The sequence below is a fragment of the Canis lupus genome, chromosome 6 (genome assembly GCF_003254725.2).
Source record: "Canis lupus dingo isolate Sandy chromosome 6, ASM325472v2, whole genome shotgun sequence".
Classification (NCBI taxonomy): Eukaryota; Metazoa; Chordata; class Mammalia; order Carnivora; family Canidae; genus Canis; species Canis lupus.
Genome location: NC_064248.1, coordinates 69,762,715 through 69,786,015, shown reverse-complemented (window position 1 = coordinate 69,786,015; position 23,301 = coordinate 69,762,715). Strand labels below are relative to the sequence as shown.

The following is a 23,301-nucleotide window of genomic DNA, read 5'->3' as shown; positions in this document are numbered from 1 at the left end:
GGAAATGGTGATCAAATTTTCATTTCAGAAAAATTCTGGCAATGGTTGATGTAGGTATACTGTGTTGGAGGTAGGAGTGGCTGGAGGCAGGGAAATCCTACAATACACTGTTGGAATAGTCCAGGCAAGAAATGATGAGGACCTAGACTCAGGCATGGCAGAAGAAATGGAAATAGACGTCTTTGGAAGAACACTCACCAGAACGAATTTGGTCGTGAAAGAAGGAAGGAAGTTTTTAGCTTGGGCAAGTGGGTAAGCAGCCATTAGTTGAGACAGGGAATAAGAAATCTGGAGGAGACCTGAAGGCAGGATAATAAGCCCTTTCTTGGGGCATATTAAGTCTGAGTATCTCTGGGTGGAGGTAAACAGTAAGGCTGTTGGAAATATGGATCTGCCTCTTAGTAGAAAGATCCAGAAAATAAAGATCTAGGAGACATCACCACATAAGTGAGGGTCAAGTCATCAGAACAGAAAAGATCACCTAAGAGCATGATACAGAAAAAGGACCCAGAGCAAAACCCTAATATCCAAGGTAGATGAAGACAGTCAAGAGAAGGCAAATGAGAGAAGGCATGGTCTGGAGGCAATGGGAGAAGCAGAAAGTGGTGTCACAGGAGCTGAGAGGTGGGTGACATTCAAGTTTGTGCATTTGACTCCACATCAATAGAACATCTATGTGCCAGTCCTACCTACAATAGGTGCTGCAAAGGCATCTGCAAAAAGAAAAAGGAATAGTCCCTGCCCTCATGATATTATCTTCAGAGGGAGACAGATAAGGAATAGGTAGGTGGTAATACAGGGTTATGAAGAAATCTAAAACCAGCAAGGGGATTGAAAGTGATGGGAGAGGAGATGGGTGCCATTTTAAATAACAGAGTCAGGGTGGGCTTCTTTAAGAAGTGACATTTACACAGAGATTCGAATAAAGAGTAAGAGAGCTGTGCAAGCATCTGGGAGAACCATGTTCTAGAGGCAAAGGCACCAGCACATGCAAAGGCCATGAAACAGCACTGTTGGCTTGTTTGCAGAACAGTGGGTAGGCCAGTGGAGCTGCGGTGTGGGAAGTAAGGGGGGTATAATAGGAAATGAGGCAAGAGAGTTGGCCCTGGGCCAGACCATGCAGGGTCTTGCTGAGAGGTCAAGTGTGATGACTGAGAAGATGCTAGTGGAGTCAACAATTAACAGACCATTGATGGCCATCGCGAGAGCAATTCAGTCAAGCATTGTGGAAAGAAGCCAAACAGACTGCAGGAGTTGAGAATCAGATTGCACAGGAGAAAGGAGAGAAAGCAAGTACATCTCTCTTTCAGGATGTGAGCCAACAAAGGAGAGGAGAAAGGGCCGGAGCCTGACGGCGTGGCAGGGCTGAGACAGGATTTGTCTTCAGATGGGGGAAAACTTGACAAAAAGGAAGATGCAGGAGAGAAAGAGCGAGAATCATGGACAAAGAAAGGCCTCATGGACGAAACAATGAGTGGAAGCACCTGTGCAGCGAAGCATCGTGCTGTGCACGTGTGAAGTGGTGGCAGCGAGGCGAGCTCAGGAGTTGTGAGCTCTGGCCTCTTCCTGAGACCAAAGCGGCAAAGTCCTGCACTGGCAGGGAGGGGACTGGACACACATGAGAGCCTGGCAAAGGGGGGAAGGGCTGTCTGGAGAGGAAGTGGCCAGGAATCGGGGAAAAAACTGTGAGAAAACATTAACTAAGGCAGGGAGCCCAGGAGAGCGCTTGAGAACTCCTACATCTAGTGACAGCCAGGACAGAGCCTTGAGGGGTGGGGAAGGGAGTCAGGCCAGAAGGGACCCCGGCGGGTAAATGGAAAGGGATGGGAGAGGAATAGAAGCCATCTGGGAAGCTGATGCCTACACACTAGTGCCAACCGCTAGTGTTAACAAGAAAATCCACCCTGTACAATTTCTATGAATTTAGCAATGCATATGCACAGCTAATTAAATCCATATACAATCTGTCCAGATCCAACTATCTCCTTTGTTTCTAAAGTTCTGGTAAAGCAGATCTTTCAATTATGGTGGACTGATAAGTACTTAAAACTGTGAGTATTTCAACTCCAGTTAACAGGACATTACAGAACGATGATTAAGAGCATGGTGTGCAAAAAAAAAAAAAAAGCTCATAATGTACGGCACCAGAATGCCTGGATTTGGACCCCTCCTTTGACCTTTATCAGCTCTGTAACCTTGGCAAGTTACTCTCTAGATTTCATTTTTCTTATCTTGAAATGAAAAGAAGGATAATATCTACCCTCATAGTAACTCTAAATAGAAGTTATCTAGAACAGGATCTGGCAATATGAATACGGCATAAATCCTTGTTTGGAAATTAAAATTCTCTTTTGGTCAGTAATAATGCTAACCCTTGGACATGACTCAGCCTAATCCTATTTAAAGCCTATAAGACAAGGTTTTGTTGTTCCCATTTCACAAATGAAATAGACTCATTTTCCAAGGTCACTCAGCAGGGAAGAATGAGAGCCAGGATTTGAACCCACGCTTATCTGCTCCCACAGCAGTGCTCTTTTCACTAAATCATGCAATGCCATGGAGGTTTGCACTTGCATCTGTGTGGCAACTTCCAAGTACAGAAGACCATGGATGTGCTCGAGGCTATTCCCTTTGGGGCGGCTTAGGTGCTCTGTTTTCATATGTATCTCAGCTATGGAATCCAAATGCTATCAAACACACACACACACACACACACACATACACACACACACCCACACCAAGCCTAGCACTGAATCACAGCTCAGATTTGGAGGTTAAATGTAAAGAATGTTCATTTTGGCTTGGTTGTGTTAAGCCTTTAATAACATTTGATACATTAACTTTCGGCTACCCTGAAGTATTTTCAAAATGTCAGCAGAAATGATTGATTTGTACTCACTCCTATATGGTCGCTCAAGCCCTACCATACTACGTAGATGACTGATTAAAGTGAAATGAGCCATTTCCCCCGTCTACCTTAGGAATTCCCTCCGGAAACAGCACCATCCATTTCTATTCTGGTCCCTTGCTGGCGGAGCGCCGTCAGCTGCAGTAGGGCTTCTCAAATGCCGGTCCAGACTGCTCTGTGATGATGTTGTCACAGGTCTGAAGCAACACAGAAAAAAAAACAGAATAAAAACATCTGCACACACTCAGTTTGCTGAGGTTGCTTTTTTGAAAAGGACCGTCTTGTTAGAGATGCAGGATCATAGGATGTTCAAGATCACAACATCATGCACTGCAGAGCCAGACTCACGAGTTCAACTCCCAGCCTCACTGCCTACCCTGGTACCTCAGTGTCTCCTCCTGTATAATGAAAAGCCTTACAGTTTTTTTTGTGGGAATTAATTGACTTCACACATATGCAACATTTAAGAACATGCCCGGCACACAGCACTCAAAACACAGAACCCACTGGTGTAATCATGACATCTTACGCTCTCTACCTTCTTAGTTTGGGAAATGTTCTTCACTTTGGTAAACAGGACCACTAGTACGTGGTTGTTACAGATGTTGATTTGGAGGTGGGTTTTTGGTATATTTAGTTGGTCGTTGTTTTATTTTTTATTTTTTTATTTTTTGGTCGTTGTTTTAATATTCTTATTTGACAAGATAGAAAATGTAAATGCTGTCACCGGCACGTGGTGGTTGTTGATTCTTATTCATTTTGTCCTTCGTTGTTGTTTTAATAGCCTTAGTTGACAAAAGCAAAAGTTAATAAACCTAGCTCAGTCTCCAAATTAATGTCTAAAATGGATTCATCCATGAGACCCCCCCCCCAATTTGGGCTCCGCTAGTCAACCTTAGGAATTGTCTCAAATAGCTCCACCACCAGCTCACGTGCAGCCGCAGATTGTAGCACATTCCATTTTAATTCAAGTCAGTGGGATAAAGAAATACAATAAAGACAGCTAGTGTAACTCCTGGGACACTTTTGCCAACCCATCTAATTAAAGACTGTAGCAGTTATTCGGGCAAAGCAGAAAGATTACCATCGGCTTAAGTAATGAAGCTAGTTTTATAATTTGAGCATTTGGGGATGTAAGAGGGCAGTGTGTCCATTTGCTTTACAAAATATCTCACATGGTTGAGCCAAGATTTTTCTTTTAAATGTGAAATAACATCAATTTAATCAGAATTAACTAGACCCACAAATATATGGAAAGTCTTAGACTGAGACTTACACTTCTTAAAATCTTAAACTTCTGCAAATATGTTCATAGACTGCTATAATTGCTATTCTGGGAAGTCTGTTAAGCAGCATTTCTCAAAGTAAGTGCCTCAAAACAGTATTCCCCTGAATACTCTATTAGTTTCCTGGGGTTGCCATAACACTGTACCACAAACCGAGTGGCTTAAGCAACAGATATTTATTGTCTCACAGTTCTGTAGGCTAGAGAAATCTGAGAAAGAGGTGTCCTAAGAGCTTCCTTCCCTCCGAAGTCACCATGGTAGGATGTGTTGCAGACCTCTGTCTTAGCATCTGGTGGTCCCTTGGCCAACCTTTCCATGGAGTTGACTCTGAGTGTGTATCTGACTCTGCCCAAATTTGCTTCTTTTATGAGGACACCAGTAATATTAGATTAGGGGCCCAGCCCACCCCATTATGACCTCTTCTGAAACATCTGCAATGACCTTATTTCCAAATGAGGTCACATTATGAGCTACTGAGAATCATGGCTTGCTATAGACTGAATGCTTCTCTCCTCCCAGCTTCGTAGGTTGAAACCTAATCTCCAAGGTGGTGATATTTGTAGGTGAGGGCTTTGGGAGCTGATTAGGTCAGAAGGGAAGAAGCTTCACGAATGGAATTAGTGCCATTATAAAAGAGACCTGGGGGGTGGGGGTGCTCCCTTGCCCCTTCTACCACATGAGGACATAGTGAGAAGGTGGCTGTCTATGCACCAGGAAGAGGCTCACAGCAACACTGAATATGCCAGTGACTCGGATTTCCAGCCTCTGGAACAGTGAGAAATAAATCTTGTTTAAGCCACCCAATCTATGGCATTTTTGTTAAAGCAGCTGACACTGACAAGATAGGGTTCCAACGTGTGAACTTGTAGAGGAGGGGGAATGATGCAATACAACCTGTAACAAATATTCTTCCAAAAGAGAGTTCTTTAAAAGAAAGAAAGAAAGAAAGAAAGAAAGAAAGAAAGAAAGAGATTTTATTTATTTATTTATTTATTTATTTATTTATTTATTTATTTATTTATTCATGAGAGACAGAGAGAGAAGCGGAGCCATAGGCAGAGGGAGAAGCAGGCTCCCTGCAGGACTCAACCCCAGGACCCTGGGATCACGACCTGAGCCAAAGGCAGACGCTCTATCACTGAGCTGCCCAGGTGCTCCCCAAAAGGGAGTTCTAAAGCCAAAGAAATTGGGAAACTTTCCCAACTCCACAACATCCACATCCATAAAGCATCCATCAAAAATACTGAGGCTCCCCTAAAATAAAGAAACTTTGTACAACAAGAAGACTTTGCAAAACCCAGTGCATCTCAAAATTAGGTGACTTGGAAAGCTGTTTTCTTAAGTGACACTTATTTACGTCGCACCCCAATATCATCCCACAGAGTATGTCTCAGAAAATGTAATCGAATTTCAAGCAGGAGAACCGCCCAACGCTGAGAGCTCGGTCATTGTCTATAATACCTGAGAAAGCAAATTCCAGGCGTGGCGGGGAGCCTGTGACCGGCGCAGCCCTCTCCGGGGGGAGCGGAGGAGGGTTACCACCCCGGACATCGAAGCTCTTTGTGACAATTATGACAGACTCAGAATCAAGTGGCCAAAAGGGACACCATCAGCAAAGGCGGAGGGAAAAGCATGCTGCTGACATTCGGCCGAAGCTCTGCGAGTGAGGCGGTGCCCGGGAGCCACACACCACTGCTGGGGCCCGGCGGCGCAGGCAGGAGTGGGAACAGCAGGCCACGCAGGTGGCCGCTTCGTGAGTGGGAAGGGAGAGGAGAGGGACCCGCCCCGAGTCACCCTACCCCCGGCCGCTGATAATCAGATCCACAGCTGGCTGCCTGCAGCTGGTGCAAGGCCTCTCTGGGCCCCTGGCACCTGTGGGCGGGAGCCACGCGGCCACTCTGGGAGCTGGGCCGCCACCCTGGGAGCTGGACGGCCACCCTGGGAGCTGGGCGGCCACCCTGGGAGCTGGGCCGCCACCCTGGGAGCTGGACGGCCACCCTGGGAGCTGGGCGGCCACCCTGGGAGCTGGGCCGCCACCCTGGGAGCTGGACGGCCACCCTGGGAGCTGGGCCGCCACCCTGGGAGCTGGACGGCCACCCTGGGAGCTGGACGGCCACCCTGGGAGCTGGGCCGCCACCCTGGGAGCTGGACGGCCACCCTGGGAGCTGGGCAGCTGCGGTTCCGTGGCCTACTAATCCCACTCTGCACCTCCCCCTGCTTGACAGGAGCAGGAGAGAAGTCACTGTGCAGGGGCTGCTGGGCTTCACTTCTCAAGCAGATGCTGCTTCATTGGACGCCTGACTTTGTGATTAACTTTGGCTTATTTTTTTTGCCATATGCGTTTCCCAAAGCTGCTTTAGTTCTGGGTTCAGGCTGAGTCGGTGTGATTTCGTTAATCCAGCGCTGCCTCTGCTCTCTGCATCCGGCTCACCGCTGGGTCGGCAATTGGCACTTTGCTCACCTCCTTCGGCCTGGCTAGAACAATTGCTGGCCTATTTGTCTCGACAGGCTCATTATCGATTTAGCCATAGACTCATATCAGACCCTGCAGAACCACTATCTTCGTTCAGAGCTGAAAGAAAAAAAATATGCTAAGTATGATAGCACCTGTGGAGTCTTTTCCAGGCCTGATATGGAAAACAGAAGGAACGAACAAAGAGCAAGAGGAGAAGGACGGCGAACCAGGGGCATTTAATTGGAAGGCAAGCTGGCCTCAGGTATGTGAAGATATAGAAAGTGATACCCGAATTTTGATGAGAAACAAATATTGAATAAAACATTTGAAAACAGATGGGGGAAGAACATGATGTCTGCTTTTTAACGAAAACCCACTCAACTGAATTCACATAAAGGCAATGCGATCTAGTAATAAAAGGCAATTGGCATCCTCTGGTTAAAAATGAGGCTTTGAAAGCAAATTTCCAGGGCTTTCAATTATAGCCTCTAAATTCCACACATAGGCCCTTATCCACATGAAACAACTGCTTGCCAGGTGAAATGACTAGCTGAACAGATCAGAGATTGAGATGCCAGTGCAATGTTAGCGTCATGGACCGAAAGCAAGCACGGTCTGAGAGAGAAGCCCCAACTCCCATTTGCCCATTATTTGAAGCCATAGAAGATCCATTTTCTTTCCTATTCTTGCACTGCAGAGGACTCCGTGCACGCACGCACGCACTCGCATGCACACATGCATATAAACATGACGTTTTCTTGCTTCCCCATTTAGAAAAAGGAGGAAAAAACCTGTCTTGTGACCTGCTTGCCAAGGGCATACATGCTTACCTGCCTCCCCTCTCTATTCCATTTTAAGGGAGTCCATGAAACCAAATAAAGATGAACACATTGGGGGAAACCATGGGAAAATAGTCCTCGGTTCTCCTGGTGAGAAATTGAAACCCAACAAGACTGTTGGATAAAATGCAATTGTTCTTCAGTCAGCAACATATCGTAAATTCTGCCTTGGAAACCAAACCATAGGATTGCGACAAGCTTGGAGATTGGGAAAGAAAACGAAACACAGGAGGGTGGTTAGTGATTCCCCACAAGTGGTCTGGGGTGTTCTTTAAAACTGCATCATTATGACAAGCTCTCCGCAGGGCTTTTTCTAAGCAATTCCTTTTAAATGCCCCCAGAGTGGGAACATGTTGTAAGTTCAAGGAAGAATGAATTTCTGAGATGGAATACCCAACCTCTTTGGGATCTACGAACCAGAGGGTGGTGCAGGAGGGCATTCTGGTGCTAGGAATTACAATTGCTACACGAGATAAAATATGGTGGGAATCTAATCCTGTTTGGCAAAGTTTGTAATATTTTGCAAAGTTTTCACTTGCAAAGAAAAAGAAAATCGAAGCATTTCATTTCTAATAGTGTTTCTCTCTTTCCCACCCCAACGCCACCCATTTTTTTTGTTTTGTTTTGTTTCCCCTATCAATCACTTTAACAACAATGTAGAAGTCCTGAGATGAATTTCTATTCAAATATGCTTTATTTTGCCATTGAGGCTGTTAGACAGGTGTGCCATGGCCCTCCAAAGCCTTCCAGAAGGCAGTATCTTCTAACTCAATGTTCTCTATCTTGGCTGAACCCTATCACTTGGGAAGTTGTGTTTTGTTTTGTCTTGTTTTGTTTTGTTTTGTTTAATGTGGATGCCTGGATCCCCCTCCCCAGAGACGCTGACTTATTATTGGTCTGGCAGCACAGCATTATGATTTTTTTTAAGCTCCCAGATGATTCTAATTTGCAGCCATAGTTAAGAACCAATGTGAGACCAACTGTAGCACGTGAGCTTATTGTCCTTTCCGATTTATTTCTCTAATATCCTGTTCCTTTCCTGACATTCCAGGATTCCCCACGGACATCTCTCCTGAATCATCACTGATATTGTAAGATTGGGTTGTGGCCCAGTGAAAGGGCCTAGTGTCCTTTCCTGCAAAAGCCTAATAAGTGAAGCAGGCTCCCCTTTCCTGCTACCTAGCCTCTCAGTCTCCCCACAGCCAATACACAGTGTGCATCACACAAACTGAAAACTTCATGGAAGCGTGATGGCATTTTTGGGAAGGAGTTATAAGCCTAGAAAAGGAGAGGAGCTTCTACTGAACTGGACTTGCCCGAGCCTCAAAGGGAGGGTATCCCTCACGAGTAGTTCTCCCACTATTTACCAGGGCTCCCTGCCAGCATGCTAGCTAGCTCATCTACCAAAAACCTTCTTTCTAAAGTCTCTCAGTGGAAATCTCTATCTTCTCTGGGAAAACTTAAGGCTTCACCTAGAGCATCTCCAGTTAGGCAATCTATGTCCAGAGTGCACTCTTTGTCCCTCCCCACTCCCTACACGTATTACTACAGTCTTAGTTTGAGGTCTCAAACTTCACCTTCAGAAGTCGGGGAGATATGTGGGTATAAGACAGTAAAGAATGTTGGTGACTTTAACATTGTTCAACAGTGTATTAGTGTTTTCCAGAGAAACAGAACCAGTAGGATATGAATATATATATATATATATTTCCATATATAAGTTTGTGTATATACAGAATGTAAATTTATTATGATGAATTGGCTCACGCACTTTTGGAGGCTGAGAAGTTCCACAATCTGTTGTCTGCAGGCCAGAAGCCCAGGAGAGCCAGTGGTATAATTTAGTCCAAGTCCAAAGGCCTGAGCATGGGGGTTGCCAGTGGTTTAAATCCCAGGCCAAAGGCTGAAGAGGATGAGATGTGATGTCTCAACTCACATGGGCAAGCAGGAAGCAAAACAGGGTGAGCTCTCCTTTCCTCCGCCTTTTAGTCTATCCAGTTCCTCAACAGACTGGATGATGCCCACGCACAAGGGGGAGGGCAATCAACTTTATTTAGTCCACTGATTCAAATGCTAATCTCATCCAAAAGCATCCTTACAGACACACCCAGAAATGATGTTTACTCTGCACACATCACAGCCAATCAAGTTGACATATAAAATTAGGTATCACAAATACTAAAGACATTAAATATAAAAATTGTAAAAAAAAAAATTATTGTGAGATACAAACAATACACCTGAGAATCTAAGTTCAGATCACTGCTCCCAACTTTTGAACTGTGATCTAAATCCATATTGAGAAAAAAATACCTCTTCATCCAGACTTCAAGGCATATGCCCCTGGCCTTGGAGTCAACAGCAGTCATTATTGAGCTCAAGATGTTTTGAACATTACTTCCCCTCCAAGAAGAGGACCTACCTGAACCACCATCTAAGGTCTATATTAACATCGGTGACTGTGCTCTTTATCCTCCTGTTCAACAGTGCTGTATTTATTCTTATTTTCATACTCTTGATCAAGCTGCTTCCTTCCCCTCCCTGACCCCTCCCCTGCCCCTACATCTAGCTGATGCCCATTTACACCTCAAGTCTCCACTGAGGTGGTACCTCCTCCAGGAGCCTTCTCTATCACACTGTCCTAGTTAATTTGGACCTGTCATGCATCCCCATGGGACCCTATATTTGCTTGCTCATAAAAGTCTTCATAATTTTATTTTATTTTTTAAGATTTTATTTATTTATACATGAGAGACACACACACAGAGAGAGAGAGAGGCAGAGACACAGGCAGAGGGAGAAGCAGGCTCCATGCAGGGAGCCCGACATGGGACTCGATCCCGGGGCTCCAGGATCATGCCCTAGGCTGAAGGCAGGGACTAAACCGCTGAGCCACCTGGGATGCCCTTCCTTCATAATTTTAAATATGAATATAAATATTCATATATTTTATTATAAATAAATAAATAAATTTTATAAATAAAATTATATTTTAAATAATTTTTCTCTAGGTACACTGACCAATTGGAAACAACATATAAGCCAGATGACACTGTATGTTAGTGAGGTTGTATATCAACAGGAACAATATAAACTTCTTAAGACAGCTAGTGGGAGTGAAGATTTACAAAATATGTAACAGCACAGAAATTCAATTCCTAAGTATATACCCCAGGGAAACTATTTCAGTGCATTCAGGGACATATTGATGAGAATGTGCATGGTAGTATTGTCTGTCATGTACATCATCAGGAAAATGAATAATTAAATTGTATTAACTAACAAGTATTCATAAAATGGATTGCTATGCAACAATAAAAATAAAGACACTAAAAAAAGTAAAGACATTAAAGCTATGCATACCAGTGGATGAATCTTATAAGCATAATTCTAAGAGAAAAATGTGAGTCACGCAAGACTACCTGCAGCATAGTGTAGTCTACATAAGGTTTAAAAATACCTCAACACAATTTTTTAAAATTTATTATTTCTTTAGTGGAGTTCAATTTGCCAATATATAGCATAACACCCAGTGCTCATCCCATCAAGTGCCCCCCTCAGTGCCCGTCACCCAATTTTAACTTGCTTAGGGTAGGTTGTATTAGTTTGTTCTGGCTGCTGTAACACAGCACAAACTAGATGACTGAAACAATAAAATTTATCTTCCAGTTCTAGAGGCAATAAATCTGAGATCAAGGTGTAAGCAGGGTTAGAAGCTGAAGGCTATAAGAGAATCTGTGCCATGCAGGTAGCCTAGCTTCTGGCAGTTTGCTGGCAACCTTCAGTGTTTCTTGGCTTATAATGCATCATCCTGATCTCTGCCTGCATCTTCCCATGGCTTCTCCCTTTGTGTGTGTCTACCTCTGTGTCCTAATTTTCCCTTTTTATAAGGACACAGTTATATTAGATTAGGGCCCACCCTAATAATCTTTTCTTTCTTTTTCTTTTCTTTTTTTCTTTTTTGAAAGGAGTGAGGAGGGACAGAGGGAGAGGGAGACAATCTTAAGCAGACTTCATGCTGAGTGCAGAGTGTAAGGCAGGGCTTGAATTCACAACCTTGAGATCATGACTTGAGCGGAATCAAGAGTCAGTCGCTCGATTGACTGAGCCCCCCAGACCCCCCTCTAATAATCTTTTCTGAACTTGACAATTTGCAAACATCTTATTTCTAAATAAGGTCACATTCACATGCACTAGGAATTAGGACGTAAACATATTTGGGGGTTACAATTCAATCTCTAACACAAATATATAAAGAAATGCATGGTAATGATAAATGCTGAATTAAGTAAAGTGGTTACTTCAAAGGAAAAGGAGGGAGATGTGGTCGCGAACTTCAACAGCCGTGAGAATATTTTTATTTCTCAAGTTGATCATGAATATACAAATATTCATTCTATTATTCTTCAGAGCTCCTTTTATGTCTAAAATATTTTTAATAATTATAAAATATATTTTTATGATAATTAAAACATCTCTCTTCTTAATGTAGGTCTTCCAATTATACTGTAAAATATATTAGAGCAAAGCCTTTATATCACCAGCCCAGCACAATGCCTGGCACATAATAGGCATCTAGTAAGTCCTTGAATGAATTAATGAGGTGGACATTACTGCACTACGTGGAGATCACTAATGATCACATTAGTCTATGGATGATGAGCAAAGTCAGGGCTCTAACTCAACTGTCTTGACCTTTCAAAAATCACTGTTGCCCTTTCTTGGTGAGTTGGAGGAGAAGCGAGGGCCCAGAAATCCAAAGAACTATAGCTCCTTTATTGTTGTCATTGGAGACTCAATAGTTTATTGAGCAGAGCTACTTAGACATTATCAGGCCTCAACATCCTTAATGACAAACCAACTATTTGAGAATTTAGAGACCAAGATGTTAATATATGGAGATCCATAACCACTGGAATTTCAATGCCTGTCACCATTCGGATCTGGTTGACGCAGGTGGGTAGCCTTGAAGAATTACAGTGATCACATTTTCCTGTGGCAAAAGTATATAAACAATGAACTGGATGGATCTGGAGGGGAATAAAGCACATGATATCGTACATCTCCAGAGATAAGTATACCTAGTAAATCTGCCTATATTCTCAATTACCTTCCCTAATTTGCGGATTGTCTCTTGGTCCACAGGAGTAGATCTTTCCAGCAAGTTTATACTATTGCCCCACATCTCTCCTCCTGGTTCATTAGACCAGGGATAAGCACCTGACCAATATTACCAATTGTATGTGGGTGCGAAACTGGGACTGAGAAGTATTGGTCAGTTTCTGAAGCTGAATAGAAATGTAACAGCTGAGTTTGGATGCTCTGGGGTGGCCACATTCCACGTGTTAGACAAGAAACCTAGAAAAAGAGTCTATAGACAAAGACAGAAACAGGGATAGAGAAGGAGAAAGAGAGACAGAAAGCCAGTGAATCATAAGAAATAAAGATAAGGGATATAAAGGGATAAAAAAAGGAGAGAGCCAGATTTTCCAGGTGCTCATTCAAAATCCCTCCAGAGGTCCACCTGTTCTTGGGTCCTGTGAAAGATCCCTATGTCCTTAAAACAAACATCCATTTCACTTAAATGAGGTCAAGTTAGTCCCTATTACTTGTAACCAAAGAGACCTGACTAATATAGGTTGGCAGATGGTGAGGACAAAGCACAAAAGAAAAAGGAATGAATTTCTCAGCCTAACAGGTGGCAGGAATGCTGTACCCGGTCCCATTCTTCCAGCCTCACCCACCTGCTACCTTGCCATCCCACTCAGCAAATTTCCATTTTAAAAATCCAGAATGGGAAACAAATACAACAAAACCTTCTAAATTATTAGCACAAGCCAAATGGAGCTGGACAGCCTCCAGCTACCCACTCAACCACCCTCAAGCAGCTGTCTCCAAGAGCTAAATGGGAACAACCAAGACAATAGGAATTCAGCTTTGGGAACGCACAGGAGTCTGACCCCAGGCCAGGCAGGTGGGGCGTGAAGTAGTCATGGGAGTGGGAGAAGTTTGAGTGACAAAGGTAAGAACTGGACAAAGAAACCAGAATAGGCGAAACCACCCACCAAAAACCTTCTTGAACCTCTTTGAAAGAGTCCTATTAGTCACTACTGAACAGATCAAATAATAATTCACAGCCACAAAAAAAAAAAAGTCAGACTCATTTACTGAGGTGTTTTCACGTCTACCAGTGGCCCCACAGTGGCAACAGGGAAATACTAACGAGCAGCATGATCTTTAAGGAGTTACCCAGAACTAAGCTCTATCCGGACTATGAAGGCAGGTAACCATGTCTCATTCAACTTTGTGTCACTAGTACGGAGCAGGGTGCCTGATTTAGAACTGGCACTCCGTACATGCTTGGGGATATTGGTTAAATTGAGTCGAAGGTGCTCTCAACCAAAGGTGAATCTCTAATACATGGAGCCCATGTTTCTGCCCCCAAGGGAAAAAACCAGAAAGGTTCTTTTCTCTTAAAAAAAAAAAAAAAAAATCAAAACAGTATCACCTACCTTGTAGCAAAACTGGGAAGACAAAACAGAGATGGGAGGGCCTAAAGTATCCAGAGTATAAAAAGACAGAGCTTCAGCTCTAAGCAAAGTCAGACGGTGAAGCATTCTCCTATCACTGGGATGGGTTTCTCCACCATGCAACCCACCCAAGTTCCCCTACACATGTGCTACCCACATGCCTGTCAGCACCAGACATTTTCATCACTTAATTAAGGGGACCTAGGAAGATTCCAGAGGGGTTGAAAATGGGGGAATGTCTGCTTGAGACAGTGTGTAGGAAGCAATTTCCCTACAGGGTCCCAACAGCATCAGGGACAACATGAAGGCTTAATGTGGCTTCCTGGCTCCGTGTTGGGCAGAACCTCCTGGAATGCTGAGAGAGTCTGCAGGGCTGGTCTGGTTTCCACAGGGCCCCAAGGCACTGGGGGAGAGTGAGCTTTTGTTGCTACCTCCTTTCCCTTCCCTGTGGTTTCCTGATGTGGGGCCCCTGTCCCATCTCCTCCTCTAAGCACACACCCCATTCCCCTTTCTACTCCCTCCAGGTCTCAGTGATCCTCATTGCAAACCCCTGCAGGCAAGATCATCTGAATCTTTTCGTTTCCTTTGCCAGTATGATGTTCTGGAATAATCTTTAGGTCCCGCATGCTTGAAGGCTGTCCTTGTGATTTTGAAAGCCTATCTTCTCTTGATGAATGTTTTCTAACTCAAAAGTTTTCACTTTCAAAACTTCTTTCTGCTGTGGGCTCCCATTGCCTAACAGTAACAGAAGTCAAAAACTCGCCATTTGGCTCTTTTTCCTCTTTGCATTTCTGCTGCAACGAAACTCATTTTTTTCAAGCCTGTGGATGACTCCAACAGTCTAAAGAACATGTCAATCACCTTCAAAGAAATGCTGAGGACAAAAGTGCACATTTCTTGGCATTATTCTCATGTGCCATCTTGCTAAAAATCAGGTGGCCAGCATTTTACAGTCTTCTGCAGGAGGAAAACTTGGTAATATTCTTTCTAAAGATTACACCCAAAGAGAATATTAAGAGCGTGGCCATCAATACTTTTAGAATTTGATAGCCCTTTCTAAACTTTCATAGCAAAGAACTGAAGTCCCTGAATCCTGGCCGCCCAACTAAGCTTCTAAGGAATAGAGAGGCCAGATAGAGAGCTTAGAAAAATGCAAACTCCTTGTCACCAGCTAGGCTTTTGCTCCAATTTTCTTTTTTTTTTTTTTAAAGATTTTATTTATTTATTCATGAGAGACACAGAGGCAGAGACATAGGCAGAGGGAGAAGCAGGCTCTACACAGGGAGCCCGATGTGGGACTCGATCCTGGGTCTCCAGGATCACGCCCTGGGCCAAAGGCGGCACCAAACCACTGAGCCACCCGGGCTGCCCTCCAATTTTCTTTTGGGTCGTCTACACTGCTGAACTGAGCTAGTATGTGTGAGACCTGCAAGAATACTTGAGGCTGTCAGGCTAAGGTCAAGGCTAGGGGCTAACCTCCCTCTCACCTTCACCTTGAGGCCGACCTTTGACTCCTCAAATGATGAAAAAGTTGATAACCCAGGGATCCTTTAATGTCATTGCTACATGAGATGGAAGAGAAAAGAGCAAAAGAGAGAAAAAAGAGAAGCAAGACAAAGAAGGGAAGAAGATAATGCTCTTTTCTCCTCTAACTCGGCTGGGTCCCCATCAGAGAAATTCCCTTGCATGTCAACTCAGATTCTCTGTCGTCCTTTATTCAATCAAAGCTCCTTTTTCTAGACTTGCCCTGTCCAATATGGCAATAATTAGCTACCTGCAGCTATTTAAATTTAAATTTCAACTAATTAAGAGAACATAAAATTTACAATGTGATTCCTGTCACACTAGCCATGTGTGACTCAGGGCCACACTCTAGACCATGAAGACATAGAACATTTCCATCATTGCAGAAAATTCTAAAGAACACCGTAAATCTAGACAATGGAGAGAAAGAGAGAGGGGCTAGAGCTCTTTGGAGTTAGGTGAGTGTGGCCATTAAAGGTGACATCATGAAGGAGGTTCAAATAGCAGTGGGAGTAGTAATAGACTAGCATTTATGAAGTACCAACCCGGGCAAGTAGGGGGATTATTTTCATTTTACAGAAGGGAACGAAGGTTAGGTAACATGCTCAGGCTTACAGACTTATGAGCAGTGGTGTCAAGTTCGGTGGGGTTTCAAGAGCCGGTTCTCTCATCCACTATGCAGGATATGTAAAAGGATCCACAGAACCTTCAAAAGAATTAACCACACCAGACAGGTGGAGCCCAAGCCAGTGATGTTTGAAAAATGAGAAAGACTGTGGTTTTGCAGACACCACTACAGTTTTCCATCAGCTACTCAGGTCGCTGGATGTGGACACCACCACCAGAATCCAACAGTGGGTCCCTTGGGTGTGCACTCCCAGGTGTTGGTGTGAGAGAAGACATGTATTCAGATGATCTGTGGCTGCCATCCTAGTCTTTCTAAGTTACAACCCCCCAGAAGGTGGGGATCATGTCCAACTTTCACATGACCGCAGCACCAATATTGAACAATAATGTCTGACATAGTATAGCTTGTAGGAGGCTCTCCTTATGGGTTCCTGCGTGAACAATGAAGGAATAAATAAAAATAACCTCTCCAAGTTTTGCCGTACGTAGGTGTGTGGACTGGTGGTACGTACCTACCTGATTATTAAAATCAGGACTTCGGTGTGCACAAATACTCAAACACTTGGGTGGGACACATACTCAGTGCGGTTCTCAGAGGGTCTCTCCCTCATGCAATGAGGATTTGCTGGATTTGCAACTCAGCTTGCCTTTTCCCTCACCGTTGCACAGCGCCCCGGTTTCTATCTGGGGAATGACTTCTTCCCCACCGCGTGCAGTCTTGGGGTACCGTCCACCAAGGAGCTCTGTCCTCTTCTAACCACACGGCAAGCCACAGGGGACCAATCTAAGACCCCCTCCAGACTGAGGCTGCTGAGCGGAGCTGCACGGGCAGAGACAACCAGCTGGAACATTCACTCCAACCGCTGCACCCACGGGACTGACCTTTGGTTCCTGCACCTGCATCTCTGGAACTTTCCTCATTTCTGCTGTTTCTGAGCCTGTTTTCTCAGCTGTTCCTTCAGTTCTGTGAGTACCTTGTATCCTTCCCAAACAAAATAAAAATATTTTGATTGAGTTAGCCAAGTTGGTTTTTCTTTCTTTAAACTGCAAAATTCAATGAGTGCATCTAAGGAAGCTTTTCCCTATTTGCATGTGCTTGGCATCTCACCACCGTCAGACCACCCCAGGCTGCTGCATCACGCGGGAGCCCAGCGCAAAAGGAAAATGTGGGGCTTCTCAGACAGCGCAGGAGAGCCTGTCATTAAAGGTACTAACATACAAAGTTTTTCTTTTCTTCTATGATCTCTCAGTTCATTATGGAGTTTATATATTTATGTATTTATTTAGTTATTTGATGTGATTCCAAGTAAAAAATAAAATAAAATCTGACGTTACTATGATTAACTTTACTACTTACATTTATACTGTGCAATGATTGTTTTAAATGCAACTCTCAGAGCATTTAACCGGTATGCGGAATCACCAAAACTACACGATTCGTATTTTATGGCTTATCCACGTATGTATGTTGTTCTTCCCAGAACGGTGAGAACAGTGCACAAAACTAACACGATTGTTTTTATTTCACTCCTTGCTACCTGCAGATTCCACCTTTAACTTGCTGATGAGTAAGGAAGCACTGAAAGGAGTGGGGATTACCGGAACCTTCCCTTTATGTCATCATTTTCAGCTTAAGTTTAGGGAAGCAACACATGAGAAAGGGTATGAGAGGGATGCCTGGGTGGCTCAGCGGTTTAGAGCCTGCCTTCAGCCCAGGGTGTGATCCTGGGGTCCTGGGATCGAGTCCCACGTCGGGCTCCCTGCATGGAGCCTGCTTCTCCCTCTGCCTGTGTCTCTGTCTGTGTGTGTCTCTCATGAATAAATAAATAAAATCTTAAAAAAAAAAAAGAGAGAGAGAAAGGGTATGAGAAAGTCCCTTGGACTTGATGGATGAGCACTGGATATTATACTATATGTTGGCAAATTGACCTTAAATTTAAAAATGTAAAAAATAAAAAAAGAGAGAGAGTGAGAGAGAGAGAAAGTCCCTTGGTCATTCATGTGTCTTAGAAACCATTGCCTTCTTTCAACATTCAAAACAGGTTCTGATTCAAATGGAAAGCATGGCCTCTTGGAGCTCAGCAGCCCGTTGACTCAGTCACAGACGTACCATAGTCACCTTGTACCGACTTTGAGTCTCCCTGATGCCCACATATTGTGTATCCCCCAGAATTCTGTGGGGCCTGGAAGACTCGGTGCAAATGGGGTGGCAAACAGCAGTGAACACACATAGTGCCCATACCTCCTCTACTCACACACCTACACCATTATCCCATGAAGCTTATAAAATATAAGATAAAACTATGAAGACTTTCAAAGCAGTGACAGTAGACAGACCACTTCTACGCCTGGGGCCCTGTGCAAGTGCACACGTCAGACACCGTGAGGCTCGCCCTGAACCATCATGCCTGGCAAGTGGGGTAACAGCAGCTACCAGCCTGCCCACTGGGCTACCACCCACTTCACCCTGAGGTCTGCTTGGACTCCTCATGACTAGGAAGTGTCCCTGTATGTGGATTACTCCGGTGTCTTTTCTTAGCATTCGTGGTGAATGAGAGAAGATGGTGTTTTGAATAAAGGTTTTATGCTTTTCCTATGTCGGTGCATTTCAGAGAGGCCTTCATAACCCCATTTAGTGAAAGGGCAGGGAAAAAAAATCCCTGAATATTCTACTGGGTCCTATACCTGAAAATCGAGAGATTTTACATGGCAGAGAATAGCCAGTAGGGACCCTCCAGTAGAAAAGACGAGAACATTGTTGGAAACATCCTCAGAAAGAAGCCTGGACTGTGACCCTCCTCATTCCCAAAACCTCAGCCCTGCCCTCCTACTGTTTCAATTCAGATGTGATAGCACGTGAGTCATGGAATCATAACAATTTTGAATTGGAAGGGACCTTGGAGATCATCAGGCCTAACTCATTTTGCAGATGAGATTTAGATAACTTTCCTGAGGTCACAGCACTACTTAGTAGTGGCACCAGGCAAGGACCTTAATTTTTACTTTTATTCCCACCACTGGCTAAAGCACTCTTTCTCCTACAGGTTAACATAATAGATATCCTGTATGAGTCTAGTTACACCATGTTCCTGAAATGACAGAATTATAAAAATGGAAAATGGATTAGTGATTGTCAGGGGTTAAAGATAAAGGAGGGTGGAGGAGTTGGGTGTATGGGACCCTTGTCATGGATCTGTGTCTTGACTTTATCAATATCAACATCCTGAAAAAAAAAAAAATCAACATCCTGGTTACGATAGTACGCTACCGTTTTCAAAGATGCTCATTAGGAGAAAGTGGGTAAAGGACGCACAGGGTCCTTCCATTATTTCTTACCACTACACAGGAGTCCACAATTAATTCAAAATAAAAGATTTAATTCAGAAAAATCAATAAAGGACACATTTAAACTTTAACTTAAATCACTTCAGATAAATAATAAAGGTAGTCAAATACGAAACTGATAATAATCGAGATATTGAAATGAGCCCTGTTCTCTTCCATGAGCAATTTGAGGCTGTGCCTGGGCCCTCATATAGCACACTGTTGCTGATTTTTCAATATTATTAGACCTTACTCTTCAAAGTGATTCCTGTTATAGGCTATTTGACAACACTCTTCCAAAAATCCAAGAAGTCATAGTCCTAGAATACATGCCACGGGCCAACTGGTCACCAAGAATGTTTACATCATTTGGAATCCAGAGAGATTATGAACATCAGGCAGCAGCTCTAAACAACCTTGTGCCGTCTCTCCAGGTTGTCTTAGTGCAGAAGAGAAACTCTTAAAAGACTGGCCATCGAATACAAAAGCAGCCAACAAAGATTATTAGAGCTACCTGGAGCTGTTAGAGCTCAGCCTAAAATACTAGAAAGTTCCACATGATAGGAATCGTCAAATGATGGTGTCACATCCACGAGTAAACAGCGGTCTCCCCTCAGCCTCCTGTACCACCATCAGAGAGAAATTATTCACTCCTTGATCAGATGTATTCTCCACAACAGATGTTTTGGAATATAACTTTAAGGAAAGAGGGAAAGAGAAAAAGAATAAAGACATTAAAATTCACAGGAAGAGTAATGAATTGGCTTCAAAGGTAGTTCTAAACAGGGTAGCTCTTTGTTCTACGGGATTCCCAGTGGGACAGCGCTGATCCCATTTGGAAGTAAAGCTAACGCATGTTCACTGAGAACTAAAATATATTCAAGGGTTGGATGTGAGTTGCCTCTTCACAGACACAATCGCCCTGTGAACAATCGTGAAACAGAAGTTACGTACGTTATTAGAATCATTAGGAGTATGGATACGTGAACAAAATACATCAGTGCTCCACGTTGCGCATTTGTCCCGATTTTGACTTAATTTCAGCATCTGGAACAAGATGAAGGTAGTTTGGCAAATCCGGACTTCCTAACCAGGTAAGGGGAAAAGGATTTCCCTCCCAGAGGAAAAAGAAAATTGTTGTTTTACTTGCTTATCTGTTCATTCTTTAAACACACACACACACACACACACCCCACAACTATTCTGCATTAGCACCATAGTAGCTGGGTCCTGGGTATACAGCTTTGAAGAATAATTATAGCAGCAAAAGTCTGTCTAATTTATATAGGTACCGGCCACTATCACAACAAATTAAGTCGGGTTGTTTTTCTACGCAATCACTCCTGTGATGTGGCTGAGAAAACAGAACTCCACAGCTCACAGGCAGTGGGGCTGGGATGGGAACACAGTAACCCTAGCCCCACCGGCAAATTTTTTTTTATGACTACTACAGGGTACCTTATACGGGGATTACTTGATATAGCCCCAACTTCTGGGAGCTTCTCCGTTTATTTGGGGAGACAGATATTAAGCAAATAATGTTAATGAATACCCAGGACTGGAAGTACAGGCTGCAGAGAGAGTGAACAAGGGTGAGCGACCTCTCCCTGAACGCTGTGGCCCCCTCTCCTCCACAAGGCCGCTTGCTTTCAAGTTTCTTCTCATTGATTGAAGCAAGCACGGAGCAGACGCTTGCCCTGCGCTAGATCCGGCTATCTTCAGCCCTGATGCTTCTGGAAACTTCTCCATAAGAAAAATCATCTCTGATCCATGGTAAAGAGCAAAGCTGTAAAACATGTCTGGCCATCGGGTGTCGATTTCCTCGCTGCTTCTTGTGGGCATTCAAAAAAGTGCTTGCTGTTAGTATTTTACGCTTCTTGCTGCTGCTATTTCCACTAAAAATCATTTTATTAATGCGAGGATTCAAAAGGACAACGTGAAAGGAAAATTAAATAATTTTTTTGTGCTACAAAAAAAAAAAAAAAAAAAAGATCCATGTGGGAACTGATGGTTAGAGCTCAATCTTCTTTGCTCATTTGGAGCCCACAAGCCTAATTAACACTGGCTCGCAATCAAGGCTATTATTCTTGTGGCTACTTCCTCTGCGGACCCGCCACCATAGCACTTCTGACCTTACTTCTTATTTTCAAGTTCACACAATAGATCTATTCTAAAATGTCTCTTTTTTTCCCTTATGAGAATGAAACTAGTGGTATTAGCCATCTCCCCCACTGCTTTTCTTTACGGATTCCTTTTTTCTTATTCCTAGGGTTCTCTGTGGAATGAAAGCACTTTTTCTATTTTGCAAAGGCCTCCTTTCACACTGGAAAAATTGGAGTTTGGTAATAAGTAAAGTGGAGGCTCTCTGACAGTAAAATGATTAGAAAGCACTTTGTTCAGAATTCTAATCCCTGCCCCACTGTGAGCAGAGGATTTCTCCCCTGAACATGGTCAAGGGCCCCTGCAGGGACATGGAAGGACACAGGCCTCAGAGTTAGGTGGATTTCATTTTTAATTCCAACTCCGTTGCTCTAGCTGTGTGACCTCGGGCAAGTTAGCCATACCCCCAAAGCCTCAGTGTCCTCATCTGTAAAATAGGGATAATGTCTGTTTTGCAGAGTTGTTGTCAAGGTTAGGGTAAGACTGGGCAGCCCGGGTGGCTCAGTGGTTTAGCACCGCCTTCAGCCCAGGGCCTGATCCTGGGGTCCCGGGATCGAGTCCCACATTGGGCTCCTGGCATGGAGCCACTTCTCCCTCTGCCTGTGTCTCTACCTCTCTCTCTCTGTGTGTGTATCTCATGAATTAATAGCTAAAATCTTAAAAAAAAAAAGAAAAAGAAAAAGATTAGGGTAAGTACTGAACCTTGTCTGAAGCAAAGCAAGTCTTTTTGTTTCTGTCTCTATCTCTCTGTCTCTGTCTCTCTCTGTCTCTCTGCCCACCATCCCCGTTCTCCTTCCTTGCATTCCTTCCTCTCTTGCTTCCTTTTCTGATTCACTTTTCTTTTTCCCCACTTAGACAACTATCCCTGCTTTTCCTTTTTCCACTCAGAGTGTTTTAAACTGTTTCCCATTTCCCCTCCTTAGTTTCAGATACCATTTTTATTGCATTTGCAATCCAGATGCTGACACAGCACCGCTCCCCTCCCTCCATTTCCCCATTTATATCAAATACTGTGCAGAAAATTCATCCCGCTCAGTGTCAAATGCCAGATCCACTTTAGATATGCATTATTTTTGTTCAAGGTAGGTTTTATTCCCACTGTCTTTCCCATAACCCTCACAACACACGCACACGCGCACACTTTCCCCATCATTGCCTGACCAGTAAATCAAGAAACCGTCCACTCTTTATACCCTTTAGAGATGGGTGGAGATATTAGATGGTGAAAGCTGGATCAGTTCAGAGTGAATTAGTGCCCAAAAGCTAGGAAGCATGGAAGCTTATCTGATCAGATTTCTTCTTTTTTTTTTCCTCCTGAAACTTATCCCAGCTTTTGAATTTGTAAAAGTGAATGAATAATTTGGTGAGAAACAGATTTCTCAAAAGATTTGCATAGTCTCTAGCTTCTCCTTAGGGCTGAATTTTCAACTAGGAACACTCTTTCCTTCTGGCAGTTGGAGAAATCAGGTCCTGAGAAATAGAATGGACTCACGGCTGAAGGACACACACGTGCTCTTAGAAATGTTGAGTCTGTAGTCAGCGCTGTCTGAGTTCAATTTAAGCCTATACACTGTTCACTGTTCCCTCTGGTGTTAACTTCCAGTGGGTGGAAGATCTAACATGTAATCTATGACCAAAACTGTTGAAG

General features: G+C 43.7%; 1 long non-coding RNA gene across 8 annotated transcripts in view; it reads right to left on the bottom strand.

The window, feature by feature from the left end:
- Positions 1-23,301, bottom strand: part of LOC112641028 (uncharacterized) — a 65,452-nt gene that overhangs the window by 20,255 nt on the left and 21,896 nt on the right. For 3 of the 8 annotated variants that reach the window (XR_003124431.3, XR_007411578.1, XR_007411580.1), the window contains exons 1-2: positions 4,383-4,544; positions 2,977-3,105 (exon numbers count right to left, since the gene is read on the bottom strand). This is a non-coding gene — a long non-coding RNA (uncharacterized LOC112641028). Of the gene's footprint in view, positions 1-2,976; positions 3,106-4,382; positions 4,564-5,655; positions 6,056-17,051; positions 17,152-23,301 lie in introns of those variants that run through there. The other 5 variants (XR_007411581.1, XR_007411582.1, XR_007411583.1 and 2 more) reach the window with 5 other exon arrangements.